The sequence below is a fragment of the Marmota marmota genome, unplaced genomic scaffold (genome assembly GCF_001458135.2).
Source record: "Marmota marmota marmota unplaced genomic scaffold, marMar, whole genome shotgun sequence".
NCBI lineage: Eukaryota > Metazoa > Chordata > Mammalia > Rodentia > Sciuridae > Marmota > Marmota marmota.
In genome coordinates, this window is record NW_025999900.1 from 26,965,593 (window position 1) to 26,981,334 (window position 15,742).

Below are 15,742 nucleotides of genomic sequence, written 5' to 3' on the forward strand. Positions count from 1 at the left end.
CCCTAAAATCACTTTGGAAAAAATTAAAATTACCTCCCCTTTGTTGTTATACATTTAGAAAAAAAGATGAGAGAGGAATACAGATTTAGTACACAGCAAATAAAAATTCAAATGTATAATGATTCTCTATAAGAAAATTTGATCAAAAAATTACAAGATAATTTTTCCTCTCTGAATAGTAGCATTATGATACCTTTTTAACAATTACTAAAAAGATTTTTTGCTTCTGTCAAAGACCAAAAGAAAAAAGCAGAGAGAAGAAAAATACTTAAAAACCAAATATAAATAGCTGACCAAGTATTTCTACTTCTAAAGTAAACAGACTTTAATTCTCAAAACACAGGCAAACTATTGGCCAACTAAGTCTGCCCCCTGGCACCAACCTACAGAACATCCTTATGTATAGTTACTCAGCACTCATCTAAACCTAAACTCTGAACAGCAGTGCAAGGAGGTTTGGATTCTAGGAGTGGGGGGGCACCACAGCACCCTCAATTTCTAGGGGCTATTCCCTTGACCTACAAAGAACTCTTCCTACTCATGGCCAAAATGTAAGAATCCTTTCTGGAACTAAATCTGTTGGTTTGAACAAGGGACAGACCTGCTAGAAATGTCCTAAGTCATTGGCATTCCAAATATTGAAGTCTGTTTTTTTTTTTTTTCCCCCTTTGGGGCAATAAGACAGCCTACCACATAGATTATTCACACCCCTCCCCCATAGAAGCTGGAACTGTGTGAAAGCCACATTTCACTTAGACACAGTGCATTATTTCTCCAGTTGGTAAAAGAAAAGCAAACACTTTTTTCCAATCCTGAGCAGAAATAAACATCATATGGCAACAACTGGAGAAAGGAGACTTGGACAGAGCAGACCATCTCTTGCATATTTAATACTTGCAGGCCACTGGTAAAGACAGAATCAAGTTGACCTATATCCACTCTATATTCACAACTCTGAGGAAAAACAACATTCTAAAATCCCAAAATATAATGAAACAATTATGCTATAATTCTTGAAATTTTAAACAGAACTGTAGATCAACAGCATGGAGGCGGGCGTGGAGTACAGAAGAAATTCAGGCAGTGTCTCTGTAAATAGGAGCTGATAAAATGCCTGAGAGGTGCCAAGATCCTAGCAGGGTGCACCATCAGCCTTGCTTAGAGCAACCACGCTCTGCGTGGGAAGCCAGGATTGATCTTGCCTCACCTAATGAAGAACTAGGAGACCAAGAGAAATAAGTGAGCTGCCTGCTCAAGTCACCTATGCTCTCAACAGCAAGACAGAGCCTGACTCCCTGCTTTTATCTCAGATCACATGCCACACACACCAAGGAAGATTAAGAGGAGCCACTCCAGAGCAAAGAGCACTGACCTGGGATTCAGTAAACCCACACATGATGCTAGTTCCTCCAAAAGCATCTGTATGACTTTGGGCCAATCAGTAAACCTCTCTGGGCCTCAGGAGTTTCATCTACAGACATGAAAGATTTACCCTGAGTAGTTTTCAGGGGTTCTATTAGTAGCAGAACTTTTTCTTTTAATGATAATACAGATCAAAGCTGAACTGCCATGGTTGCAGAGATATAAGAAGGCCAGAGCCAAGATTGGTGGACCCTTTTCACTCCCACTCCCTAAGCTTGTCTGCTATAAACTGGCCCCTACCAGTATCTATGAAGAACACATCAGCCTCTGGAGAAGATGGAGTAAAAGCCATTTAGAACAAGATTAGACTCTCCAGAACTAAAATCCCATGATTCTATAGAGAAGAAAGGGCAGGTTGGGACCAGGTGTTTCAGTTTGAATATGGCTTCACAGGATGAGAAGAATCTTGTTAGTCCCCTTTGCCAGCATCAAGTAATTTATTTGGTGGGGAAGAATAGATAGCTCATCAAATCTGAGACCAGGTCAGACTTAACAACCTGAACTAGATGAATAGCTGGCCCACAGATTGGCCTGAATTGGCTTTTTTTTTTTAAGCCCTTTTTAGCAGATGCAAGTCATGAGTGTTTCCTTGCTTTGTGAATGGGTGTTTGGTGGTTCACTTTGTACTTCCCAATGGCCTTTTTGCTCCTACAATCCCAGCTCCAGGGGTTTTTTAGGATTGCATTCAATAATGTATATAATAATATTTGATAAGCCACAAGCATCATAAAAATGACAGACCTTGCTAGTATCATCATTAACAGCACACTAACTTTATTAGTGAAGGCTCTTTAGTCCTCAGAATCTGGACTATGGGATAAAAACAAGGAAATCACCTTCAAAGTCTACACAGTTACAGAAGAGAGCCTACCACTCAACCTTCTCTTCATGTGAAGTCAGAAAAAGGTAACTGGTGGGGGATCCTCCCAGAGGACAATGCTAGAACCACAGGTAACTGTGAACAGATGAGTTTCTCCTGGAGAACAGAATCAAGGTAAGATCAGTAAATCAAAGCAGGGAGTTTCATGCCTGAGTGACTAAAGGGATTTCATAATCGCTGTGAGAAATCCTTAAAAATAATTTTAAATGGAATATAGACAGCTGACCAAATGACTCTCAACCTAATAAATAGGCTTTAAATAAATAGGCTTTAAAACCCATGAGACATATGTCTCCCAATCTCCTCAATGGAGATAATTCTTTTTTTTTTTTAAATACCATCAAAAAATCCTGGACTTAAGCTAAATATAGAGACTAAATATCATATTAAGTAGCTCATTTAGGATGTATGTTCTTTGAAGAGGGAAAGGGAGCAAAGAGACATTGGAGGTCAGCAGGACAACTTACGGAGAGTACCAGGAGTGTTCAACAAGCCCCGTTTCTCTGGCTCCTAGGCACACTTAGAAGTAATTCTTACCAATGGAATGGGAGTAGATCTGAAGTCATTTTCAAAGACAGTCAAGAGCAAGTATGCCTTCTTATTTCCCTCTGCTGTTAGCTGTCTGCAAGAATCCAGTGGAAATCTGAAGCCCTGAAATGGACCCAACTTTGAATACAGCCTGGGTCCCTGAATGACTATATGGGGCGGAGTCATTTTCTCCAAACCATCTACTGACACACACTGAGCTATAATAAGTGAGAAATAAACCTTTATTATCTTAAGATATTGGGATTTGGGGCTAGTTTATTATGGATAAATAGTCTGTTTATAGATAAAGTGACTAGAATTTAATATAACAAAAAATATTTAATAAAACATTAAACACTATTTAATAAAATATATTATAAAATTATAAGCTATATATTAGTTATTAATAATACTAAACTTAATGTTAAATTTGTTATATATTATGTTATATATTTATTAACTGATAATGTTAAAAATAGGTTTCTCTCAGGATTTTAAGTTTGAGGCCAGCCTTGGCAATTTAGCAAGACCGTAATCCCAAAACAAAAAAAAAAAAGGGCTGGACATATAACTCAATGATAAAACACTCCTATATTCAATCCCCAGTACTGAAAAAAAAAGGGGGGGTATATCCTTTATTGCAGACTTTCTCAGAAACTATAATCTTCTGATATGTACTAAGACTCTTTCATAGGAAGAAATATGGTACACAAGTGCTTTCTTAATTTATTTAACCCTAGAATCCTTTTTTTGTGGACTAAAGTTCCATCAGCCATTGAACCACAGCATAAGAAACATGACAGTGAACACAATGGGTTAGAAATCCCCTGGGTTCCCAATTTAGCCTGGGGGGCTACAGAAAAGGGAAAAAATTAAACTTATCTCCATTATGATTCAGTTGGCCTCCAATTATTCTCTGCCATACGAACCGACAAGACAGAACTTTCATGTTACCATAGGTAACTACATTTATACAAATGTTTCCCCCAACCATTTTCCCTAATTTATAAGTAGGAATTACATCACAGTTTCTCATGATTTCAGAAGCAAACGAGTTTTGTTTTCCGAATCAGTAGCTCATGATGTAAATGTGTTTATATTTTAGGATCTAAAAAAATATTAAAGCCATTCCCGAAAATGCATCAGGTCCATATATATATATANTCTCTCTCTCTCTCTCTCTCTATATATATATATATATATATATATATATATATATATATAGAGAGAGAGAGAGAGAGAGAGAGAGATGTAGATGGACACAATGCCTTTATTTTATTTACTTATTTTTATGTGGTGCTGAGAATCAAACCCAGGGCCTCACCCGTGCTAGGCGAGTGCTCTACCGCTGAGCTACAATCCCAGCCCCAGGTCTACATTTCTTAATAAATGATTTCACAGGTAAGCCCCAAAATTACCCTGACTAAATAATTTTATTAGTCAGATTTTGAAATCTGAGCAGATGTTATTGATTACAGGTGACCATCTATATATAATCATTTCAGGGACTCTGACTATCCTGGGATTTCACCTTCTACTACAACCTTACTATCTTTGGAATTAATTGAGCAATTAGGGAAAGAAGATAAGAGATAGCATAGGGAAGAATTTTATGGACGTACTAGTCATTTTACTCACACTCCACTGGTTAGAATTCAAGCAAATGGCCTTATCTACTGTAAGAGGCTGGGAAACAAAGTCTATCTCTTGTTTTCTCCAGGGAGAAAAGGAAACAAGCATAATGCACAGTTCTTTAGTCTCTGCTACATCATAAGATCAGGAATATTATCCTTGTTTTAGGCTGCAATTTATATATGTGTCTGCAGTACCTTCAGTGGGTCTAAAGCTCAACTAAACATTTAGGAACACAAGACTATTTTAGTCAACATTTGGCAGCAGCACACTCAGTTTGCCAGCAGAGCAGCATCGGTTATGCCTCTTATTAAGCATTCTTGCAGCAATCTATGCAACAATCCAGTGTCCATGAACTATTATATCTGGCCTCTAGGTGACAGCTGAAGAACAATGAGACAAGAACACACTAGGCAGAGTCAAGAGTGCCCAGCCTTTAAAACCTCATTCCTTACAAAGAGGCAATATCTTTGTAACAACTCCATAGGATCCTCGGGAGAGACATGCCCAATTATAAGAGTCACTGAAATCAGAGAAGACCAACACCATGACTTCCTTTTAGGATTCATAGTTATGTTAATCCAACTACTAGGGAAGGCTTGTACCTCATCACCTACTTCAGATGTAGCCAGGGAATACAGTGGATGGTCCAGTGTTATGACAGAATAGACAAGCAACCCCCTTGGAAGAGCAGAGTTAGAGCCAGTCCAGGTAGTAATTCCCCTGTTCCAACATAGGCATTTTTACTAACGATGGGTCATTTTTATCCTAAGCAATGCTGCCTAGCAACATAGTTGACATTTTACTACTTTCAGGTTTCCAGAAAAACAAAGCTACAGAGTTAACCAAAGGTCAAATTCTCATGCAGAAGGAGAAAGGATTAAAGGAATCCTCTACCAAAAGTACACAATTCTGGCTTTAAAACTAACCTTCATTCACAAAATAAAACAAGTATTCAGACACTTTACCACAAACCTATATGGTCATAAGTCTATTCTGATTGTGGATGCTGCTTCAATCAGTATATTTTATATACTATCTGAGAATATCTAGAGGCCAAAAATATTTGGACACTAAACTACAGTGGACATTTGTGTTTCTTATAATTGTAGAATGTTCTACATCCCTTCTGCTTTCCTTCAGTAACCATGCAAAAGCAGAAATTGTTTCCTAAAGATTTTTTAATCATTGACAACCAGAATAGAACTTGAAGCAATAGGATAAAAACTCAGTTATCACTATTATCTGATGCTTAGATTTATTATTTCCTCTTAGACATTACTTCTTTCACATTCTAATTTATGATGCTTTGGGTGAAAATCCAACCAAGATAATGGAGTATGTGACCCAGTCTTGGGCCAATCAGTTTATTGCATTTCCTGATTCACAGAAGTTTTTTCATTCAAAGATGGGTATGGGATCCCATTGAAGCCAATACGATGAAATGAGGTATTTTATTGGATATCAATTTTGGCGACTAGGTTTAAATGTGAAAGGACATCAAATCTAAAGCTGTGTACCTATTTTGCACCCATGAAAGCCATCTAAGAATCAAGCCACACATGAAGGACAGCAGAGCTGAATTGAGGAATAAGAAACAGTTTTAGTGACACTACTTGAACCAGAAATCAGTGTAGTCTAGCTTTATCAGTTATGAGCCAAACAGTCCCCATTTCTGCTTAAGCCAGTATGGGCTGAGGTTTCAGTCATAGTAAACAGAAACCTGATTCACAAAGCCATCTGAGAAACTGCTTAATATATCCATAGGCATTATTATCATGTTTCCTGGGGAAGGGGAAAGGAAAGCTCAGGACCCTGAGCAATTCACAAGCCTTAGAGATAAGACCCCTTCCAAGGACTGGTGTTGGGACCAGAAGAGGCAAGAACTCTTCCCAAGGGAGATGCAAGGCATTATCCATCTTTTCTCCTGGACATTCCTAAATTTGTAAAGTGAACATATGCCTCAGTTAGACTAAGCTCCATTTCTTTGTCATCTTTCAGGTAAAATTTTCATCAGCAAAAGCCAAAAAGTCTCAGTAAGTCCAGGAAGAGCATATACTTCCTGAATGAACACTAGATTTGCAGGCTGAGGGGCCCTTGGGTGATTTTTGCCCACAGAAACATGCTCTAACAGGTTCAGAGATTTCCCGGTCATTTTTCTGAAATTGAAATTGTTCTCTTACCTGACTTTATGGAGGCAGAGTTATCTGCTGCTTTGTTTTGATTCAAACACATTCAACAGGGAGCCAAATGGCTTGAATGTTCTAATGGAAGCAAAGAGAACTGCTTCATATAGGGCAAGGAACAACACATGAAGCAAAGGTTAGATACTATTTAAACCATGCACTGGTATTTCTGGGCTTTCCTGTTTTACCATTTAATTTTTTCATATGTCTTAATCTTGACTATTCACCATAAGGCATACAACCTTTTTTTTATGCCTGATGCTTTATTTTATTTTTTAATACCTCTACTTTTTTATTTTTATGTGGTGCTGAGGATTGAACCCAGTGCCTCACACATGCTAGGCAAGCACTCTACCACTGAGCTACAACCACAGGCCAGTATACAACTTTTGATTTCTCCATAACCTTTAGTACATTTCTAGGCATAAGTAATTTTAAAATAAGTTTTTCTTAGTTCTTAATTTCTTTTTTTTAAAGAAAAGTACCATTATTTCTATTCCAGGCAAAGACAAATTTACTAGCAGTTTTTTTCTTTATCACCCCAGGGTTTGAAATAGTAAAAAGATTTCTTAAGGCTTACATGTGTAAATTTTTATCCCTTTCTTTTTTTTTTTTTAATTTTTTATTGTGGGTTGTTCAAAACATTACAAATTTCTTGACATATCATATTCCACACTTTGATTCAAGTGGGTTATGAACTCCCACCTTCACCCCATACACAGATTGCAGAATCACATCAGTTACACATCCATTGATTTACATATTGCCATACTAGTGTCTGTTGTGCTCCGCTGCCTTTCCCATCCTCCACCATCCCCCCTCCCCACCTCTCCCCTCCCCTCCCCTCCTCTCTCTCTACCCCCTCCACTGTATAACCCTGAGGGTCTCCTTCCATTACCATGCAATTTCCCTTCTCTCTCCCTTTCCCTCCCACCTCTCATCCCTGTTAAATGTTAATCTTCTTCTCCTGCTCTTCGTCCCTACTCTGTTCTTAGTTACTCTCCTTATATCAAAGAAGACATTTGGCATTTGTTTTTTAGGGATTGGCTAGCTTCACTTAGCATAATCTGCTCTAATGCCATCCATTTCCCTGTAAATTCTATGATTTTGTCATTTTTTAATGCAGAGTAATACTCCATTGTGTATAAATGCCACATTTTTTTTATCCATTCGTCTATTGAAGGGCATCTAGGTTGGTTCCACAGTCTTGCTATTGTGAATTGTGCTGCTATGAACATCGATGTAGCAGTGTCCCTGTAGCATGCTCTTTTTAGGTCTTTAGGGAATAGACCAAGAAGGGGAATAGCTGGGTCAAATGGTGGCTCCATTCCCAGCTTTCCAAGAAATCTCCATACTGCTTTCCAAATTGGCTGCACCAATTTGCAGTCCCACCAGCAATGTACAAGTGTACCCTTTTCCCCACATCCTCGCCAGCACTTGTTGTTGTTTGACTTCATAATGGCTGCCAATCTTACTGGAGTGAGATGGTATCTTAGGGTGGTTTTGATTTGCATTTCTCTGACAGCTAGAGATGGTGAGCATTTTTTCATGTACTTGTTGATTGACTGTATGTCCTCCTCTGAGAAGTGTCTGTTCAGGTCCTTGGCCCATTTGTTGATTGGGTTGTTTGTTCTCTTATTGTCTAATTTTTTGAGTTCTTTGTATACTCTGGATATTAGGGCTCTATCTGAAGTGTGAGGAGTAAAGATTTGTTCCCAGGGTGTAGGCTCCCTATTTACCTCTCTTATTGTTTCTTTTGCTGAGAAAAAACTTTTTAGTTTGAGTAAGTCCCATTTGTTGATTCTAGTTATTAACTTTTGTGCTATGGGTGTCCTATTGAGGAATTTGGAGCCCGACCCCACAGTATGTAGATCGTAGCCAACTTTTTCTTCTATCAGACGGCGTGTCTCTGATTTGATATCAAGCTCCTTGATCCATTTTGAATTAACTTTTGTGCATGGCGAGAGAAAGGGATTCAGTTTCATTTTGTTGCATATGGATTTCCAGTTTTCCCAGCACCATTTGTTGAAGATGCTATCCTTCCTCCATTGCATGCTTTTAGCCCCTTTATCAAATATAAGATAGTTGTAGTTTTGTGGATTGGTTTCTGTGTCCTCTATTCTGTACCATTGGTCCACCCGCCTGTTTTGGTACCAGTACCATGCTGTTTTTGTTACTATTGCTCTGTAGTATAGTTTGAAGTCTGGTATCGCTATACCGCCTGATTCACACTTCCTGCTTAGCATTGTTTTTGCTATTCTGGGTCTTTTATTTTTCCATATGAATTTCATGATTGCTTTCTCTATTTCTACAAGAAATGCCGTTGGGATTTTGATTGGCATTGCATTAAACCTATAGAGAACTTTTGGTAATATCGCCATTTTGATGATGTTAGTTCTGCCTATCCATGAACAGGGTATATTTTTCCATCTTCTAAGATCTTCTTCTATTTCTCTCTTTAGGGTTCTGTAGTTTTCATTGTATAAGTCTTTCACCTCTTTTGTTAGGTTGATTCCCAAGTATTTTATTTTTTTTGAAGATATTGTGAATGGAGTGGTTGTCCTCATTTCCATTTCAGAGGATTTGTCGCTGATATACAGGAATGCCTTTGATTTATGCGTGTTGATTTTATATCCTGCCACTTTGCTGAATTCATTTATTAGCTCTAATAGTTTCTTTGTAGAGCCTTTTGGGTCTGCTAGGTATAGAATCATATCATCTGCAAATAGTGATAATTTAAGTTCTTCTTTTCCTATTTTGATGCCTTTAATTTCTTTCGTCTGTCTAATTGCTCTGGCCAGTGTTTCGAGAACTATGTTGAACAGAAGTGGAGAGAGAGGGCATCCCTGTCTTGTTCCAGATTTTAGAGGGAATGCCTTCAGTTTTTCTCCATTCAGAATGATGCTAGCCTGAGGCTTAGCATAGATTGCTTTTACAATATTGAGGTATGTTCCTGTTATCCCTAGTTTTTCTAGAGTTTTGAACATAAAGGGATGCTGTACTTTGTCGAATGCTTTTTCCGCATCTATCGAGATGATCATATGGTTCTTATTTTTAAGTCTATTGATGTGGTGAATAACATTTATTGATTTCCGTATATTGAACCAGCCTTGCATCCCAGGGATGAATCCTACTTGATCATGGTGTACAATTTTTTTGATATGTTTTTGTATCCGATTCGCCAGAATTTTATTGAGGATTTTTGCATCTAGGTTCATTAGAGATATTGTTTATCCCTTTCTTTGCTGCCTAAAATACTAAAAAGTAATTCGCTTCTGAAAAGATCTGACCTTAAATGACAAAGGAAATCAGCAAAAAACATACTGTGTCATCAGAGTCTCCATTGGCAAGAGATGGTAGAAATGGTGATCATGGTAACTGTTTTTAAGTTATTTACATCAGAGTTTTGTAACACAGGAGTTTCAGCCCACATGGTCTTTAATCTAAACTCCATGTCTTACCTGAGAAAAATTATTAATGAACTAGTCAACTCTTGTTTATAAATATTCTTCCAGTTTGAACATAATATATTCTAAAAAAATGGGGATTTCTAAGATAACTTGTAAGAAGTTAAAGTTGTTCCTTCTTCTGTGGAAAAGAAATTATATCATACCTTCATAGGTAAAATTTGTTCAGTTAACTAATACATTAAATGATTCATTATAAGGAAGTCACACGCAGCTCTCATAAAAGAGGCTTGTTTCAGAGTAGAAACATTTTCTTCAGTGAATAATCCAATAATGCACTCTTAAAAAAATCAGCTCTAACTAAAATGGAGTGTCACATGCCATTGACAAAAATGTTTTTACATTCACTAGGTTACCATAAAACAAACAAGAGAGCTGAAATCCTATGTCCTAGCTGAGCCTTATGTTCTACTACCCAGGTGTGTATCTATCATGAAAACAACTTGAAGCTTCTCCAAGGAAAGAATTTTATCAGGGCTGGGGCTGGGGCTGAGCAATAGTGCATTTGCCTGGCATGTGTGAAACACTGGGTTTGATTCTCAGCACTGCATATAAATAAAGGTCTATCAACAATAAAACATAAAATACTAAAAAAAAAAAGAATTTTATCTTCTAGAGCATAGAGCAGAATAGGTGTGTAGCAAATACTTGTTGGGTACCTTGCTTATTAGTAAATGCTACTTTACCTGAGTTTGTCAAACTCAAAATACTTAATCTTTCCCATTCTCCAACCCTACTCAGCCAAACACATGTAATCAAAAACATCAAATTACCAAACATGAATATATGTGCATATAAATACACACAGAGAAAGTTTTAAAACTAGGTGAGAATGAGTGTTTCACATAACACTTTCTTTCCCTCTTACTTTGGTAATTGACTCTTAAATTACTAATTTACTAATAGAGTTAACATTCTATCAGTTACTTTTATCAATTAAAAACATTTCACTATAATATAATACTTCATAGAATTCTTTTGAAAAGGATAACACAGACACAGACTTAGAAGTAAACATAAATTATCATCATATGTATAAATGTTACAAAAAGAAGATTTACATTGAAATATGGCAAAAAGAACAAAATCAGGTAATAAAACTGTTATTTTTACCCAGTTCTATGTTTATAGTGCTTATGCAGCTCTTGTATGGAATTTGGCCAGAGAGAACCTTTTTCCTAACCAAGATTAAAGGACACTCCAGAGCCTGTTTTATTGGCACACTGGCCCAGGGCTTAACATCTTAAAACACCCAAGAAGTATGGCCTAACTTTAGAGTAACCACTGTGGTTGGTCAACGCTATAATAATGTGTGGTTCAGGTTTTAAATTGTTAGTGGTATGCTGTACAATACCACTAATCTACTACAACAATTAAGACAGAAGGAAAAAACGTGCCCCAAAGGTGAAAATGAGCCAATACTGTTTTTATATGTAGGATTTCAAGTGTTGGTTTTTAAGCAGGCAAACATCAATGCCTATCCCACCCCAGGCAAGGGGACAATCTGAGCCTGAGTGAAATGCTGCTTCTGAGGTTGTGTAAGGTTCCCATGCACTGAAAGATTTGAGAGTCAAATCTTTGGAGTCCTCTTTTTCAAAAGAAGCCTACTTTATGGGCAACTACCACTTAGGTGGTGGGATTTAAGGAGAAACCAAGTCCTTCCCTCTGTTATTTCCCTCACAAATCTGATCTGATTCCTAAATTACCTTAGAATTCAATCCACTCAGTTGGAAGCTAATGAATATTTTTTTGGAGGAATGGATGACTGCCAGCCATCCACAACCACTGATAACTACAAAGCAGTGCATGCCGTGGGAAAGGCACTAACTAGACAAGTGGAAAGATAATCAGGTCCAACACTAACTAGCCATAGGAAACTAAAGAATCTGAATGACTTGCCAGTTTCCATGGCTAGTTAGCGTTGGACCTGATTAATCTCTAAGTTGGTCTATTTTCCTCATTTTTTAGTTTATCTATAAGTTATCTTAAATATATACTCTCATCTTAAATTACTAAAGAAGCATGTATACAGAATCAGTAGAAGAACAAGGCATTCAAATATTTTAATCAAATGTGAGTTACTTTTTGAGAAATGAAAAAAGAACAAATGAGATAAAAATTCTAATAATTATTATTATAGTAGTAACTATACAACAGGCACTTTTAGGGTATCATTAACTCATTTAATCCTTATGTAATCCTAGGAGAAAAATATTGATCCTCATTTTGCAGATAAGAAACGGAGTTTCTAGAGTTGCCAAGAATTTGCTGCTATTAAACAGCAGAATCAGGATTTGAACCCAACTATGAGCCAACAGAGTATTTTCTAAACCTCCAAGATAATGCATAACCCCCAAAATGCATTTACCTCTAGAACACAGATCCTTCTTTATTAACATACCAGTCCAGTCCTCACTACCTTTATTCCCCAGCAATGATCCAGAATTCAGCCATCAATGAAAGAAGAGGCAGGGTTCATTCCAATAATCCATAAAATATTAGCCATGTACACAGCATAGAGTAAAGACTGCCTTAAAGAACTTTCAATAAACACTCACATTTTAGAGGTCAGCAAATGGGAAAAAAAAAATCTTGCCTAAGGAAACTTTGTTTGTACCATTTGACACTGGAGGACGTATTAAATTTTCAATATTTTTTTATCACAGCAATAGGCAGATCTAAGAAATATTAAGCTACTAGACCAATTACCACCAAGCTTTTATTTCTCCATTATAACACCATTGCTGCTCAAGGGTCAAAGACAATGCTCCTGATCAAAGTGAACATGGTTATACAAAGTATGCAGCATCATGAGTGGACAAAGAAAGCTCATCTCAACAATTGTTAGGACTGGTCACCCTAGTGTAATTTTCAGGCTATGGGCCTGTGCAGAAAAAGACCCAAATCACCAGTTGAAAGACAACCCAAGTTGAACCTGGGTACCTTGAAGAAAATGACAAAAAAGTTTGGGAGACTGACCAGAGTGCAGCCAAGAAAATAAACTTAAAACATTGAATTTGCTGAGCCAGTTTAGAAAGATAGTAATCCAACTGTTGTTCCACAAGGGAAACAGAGCACAGGGCTGGGAATTGGGAGCCTTGAGTTTTAGTCTCAGTACCTAGTACTAAGAGTCATTCATATTCTCTATTTATGCTTCAGTTTTTTTTTCATGATACATGCCCTTCCATTTGTAGATACTATTGTGGGTACTGACATAACAAAGAGAATTCATTTTTCAAATTTAAAGACTACAGTCCTGTCTAGGGAAAATGCTGTAGGTTTTAGAGCCCAATAGACATAGGTTTAAATCCCAGCTCTTCTGTAAACTAGCTATGCAATCAAAGGCAAGTCACTTGCCATCTCTGGATCTAGTTTCCTCATCCATTGAAAAGGTACAATAAGACTCGTCTCTGAGGATTGTCAAGCTATCTAAATAAGCTAATTATGTTAAGCATCTAACACATAATGATGCTATACAACTGAAAATTATTGTGCCTGGTTTCTAGCCATTTCTCAGGTTAATCTTATGTAGACTATAAACATCTTGAAGGCTTGGATAATTGATTTTTTAAATCTTACAGCATCTAGCATAAAAATGAAATTATGAGTGGTGACTAGTAGGAAGAGAAGGAACAGTATTAGCTACATCAGAATCCACAGCAGCAGCAGCAATAATCATGGTTAGAGCAGTAGTTAACAGTAACAACAATAGCAGTAGTAATAGTAGTAGGGCAATAAGAATAATAGTAGCAATCATTGCAATACTATCATAGACTGTTCTTTCCTGTACAATGGATTATCTATTCCCACACCAAAAAGATAAAGTCTTACACGCAAATAGGCATTGATCTATAGATGGTGAATCAATAAAAAATCAAGCAAACCCTGAAAGCTGAGAAAATTCAAATGCTTATGGATATAGGTTTCTCCACACTGGTCCAGTAAGTTGTCATCCACACTGGTATCAGACACAGTATCTCTATGTCATTGTTATATATAAGATGCTGCCAGGCACCACCACACTTGTAATCTCAGTGGCTCGGGAGGCTGAGGCAGGAGGATCTCAAGTTCAAAGCCAGCCTCAGCAAAAGCAAGGTGCTAAGCAACTCAGTGAGACCCTGTCTCTACTTAAAATACAAAATAGGCCTGGAAATGTGGCTCAGTGATTGAGTGCCCCTGAGTTCAATCCCTGGTACCCACCCCCCCCACCAAAAAAATGCTAATAGAAGAAACTGGTAGAATTATAAATGGAGTGGTGAACTTAATTCACTCAATACTTGAAGAGAAAACACTCATGGGCATTTGTGCTCTCAAACTTCTTCCTTCTCTGACTTTCAAAATCCCCAAATCTTAAGAGACTATACTCTTCCAGGTTCAAAATCACTTTTCAGGTGTCAGGAAAAGAGCAGATAGATGCAAATCACCAGCTGAAAGACAGGCCCAGTTTAATTCTGAAAACCTCTGGGAAAATGACAGAGAAGTTTGGGAGACTAACCAGAGTGTAGCCAACAAAATAAACTTAAAATACTGGATGGATTCCTCTACCTGTCCTCAAAAGTAAATTTTCCTCCTGTGGGAAAGATTTTAATCATTGTTTGAGAAAATAACCAAAAGCATGCAATGCATGCACTGGAACACCCATTTTTTATTCATGGCTTCCCATGGGGAAAATAAAGGAGAATGTTTACTTAATAATATATACATAGCTATATGCTTAAAAAGAAAAAAATTATAGAGTCAGACTCTGACCATAAGCCATATATATAAAGAAACATTCTTCCAAAATGAGCAATTCCAAAGGGGAAAATATATTTCCTAATTAACAAATATATGAAGAAAGATGGTAGCACACTTGTATACAAGACTCAGTACAGTCAAAGAAATGCATCACACCAAAAGGACAACACACTATGAAATAAACATCCTATTGAAATAACTCAAAGACTTAAAATATATCAGGAAGAGAACCACTTACCACTACTGTATAGCATTTTTTATTACCATGAGGATGAGGGACAGTAATCTGTCCTTTGAGAACAAACAAAACAGAAACCCTGTTTTCTGTACAGGCCTGATGAGCTCTCCATAACCCAGCACCTTCCTCCTTCTTCAGCAATAGGAAACCAGAGGTCACAAAGAAGGCTCCATTTGGCTGAACCCCAAGAAGGAAGTAGTTTCTCTCCAAGCTCTTTAAGCTCTGAGGAATAGAAAGGTTGAATTCTCTCCGACTCTGCAGTAGACACACGTGAACAGTGATCTTGGTAGCAGTACTGGAAGAAAGTGTCCTCAGCAAAATCTATCATCTTTATCTCATCATCAGGTCCCCAAGGACCTGAGCTCACAGGTCTTAAAACTTCCTGTGACCCACCCAAGAACGGATTTCCTGATTCTAGGTTCCTAATCTTGCCAAGTTCAGTATTTGTCAATAGTGGGCCTCTACTGAGTAATGGAAAAATACAAAATCTGGTGGTGTCAAATGTGTGAGTACTGGTAACTACCCATCAACTTTTAGACTGTGAGCTAGGATGAAGATATAAGTACAGTGATCTGGAGTAACAGTTTTGTAACATGATTATCTCACAGACATCTCTTTCTTCATTGGTGGCAAAGACTCCTTCATTTCTTTT

At 37.4% G+C, this 15,742-nt stretch overlaps 1 protein-coding gene across 1 annotated transcript in view; it reads right to left on the reverse strand.

The window, feature by feature from the left end:
- Akap6 (A-kinase anchoring protein 6) overlaps nucleotides 1-15,487 on the reverse strand; it is a 516,193-nt gene extending 500,706 nt beyond the window's left edge. Inside the window, exon 1 of the mRNA XM_048798442.1 lies at nucleotides 15,091-15,487. The gene's annotated coding sequence lies outside the window, so the exon portion shown is untranslated. The remainder of the gene's footprint in view (nucleotides 1-15,090) is intronic.
- Between the last annotated feature and the right edge of the window lie 255 nt (nucleotides 15,488-15,742).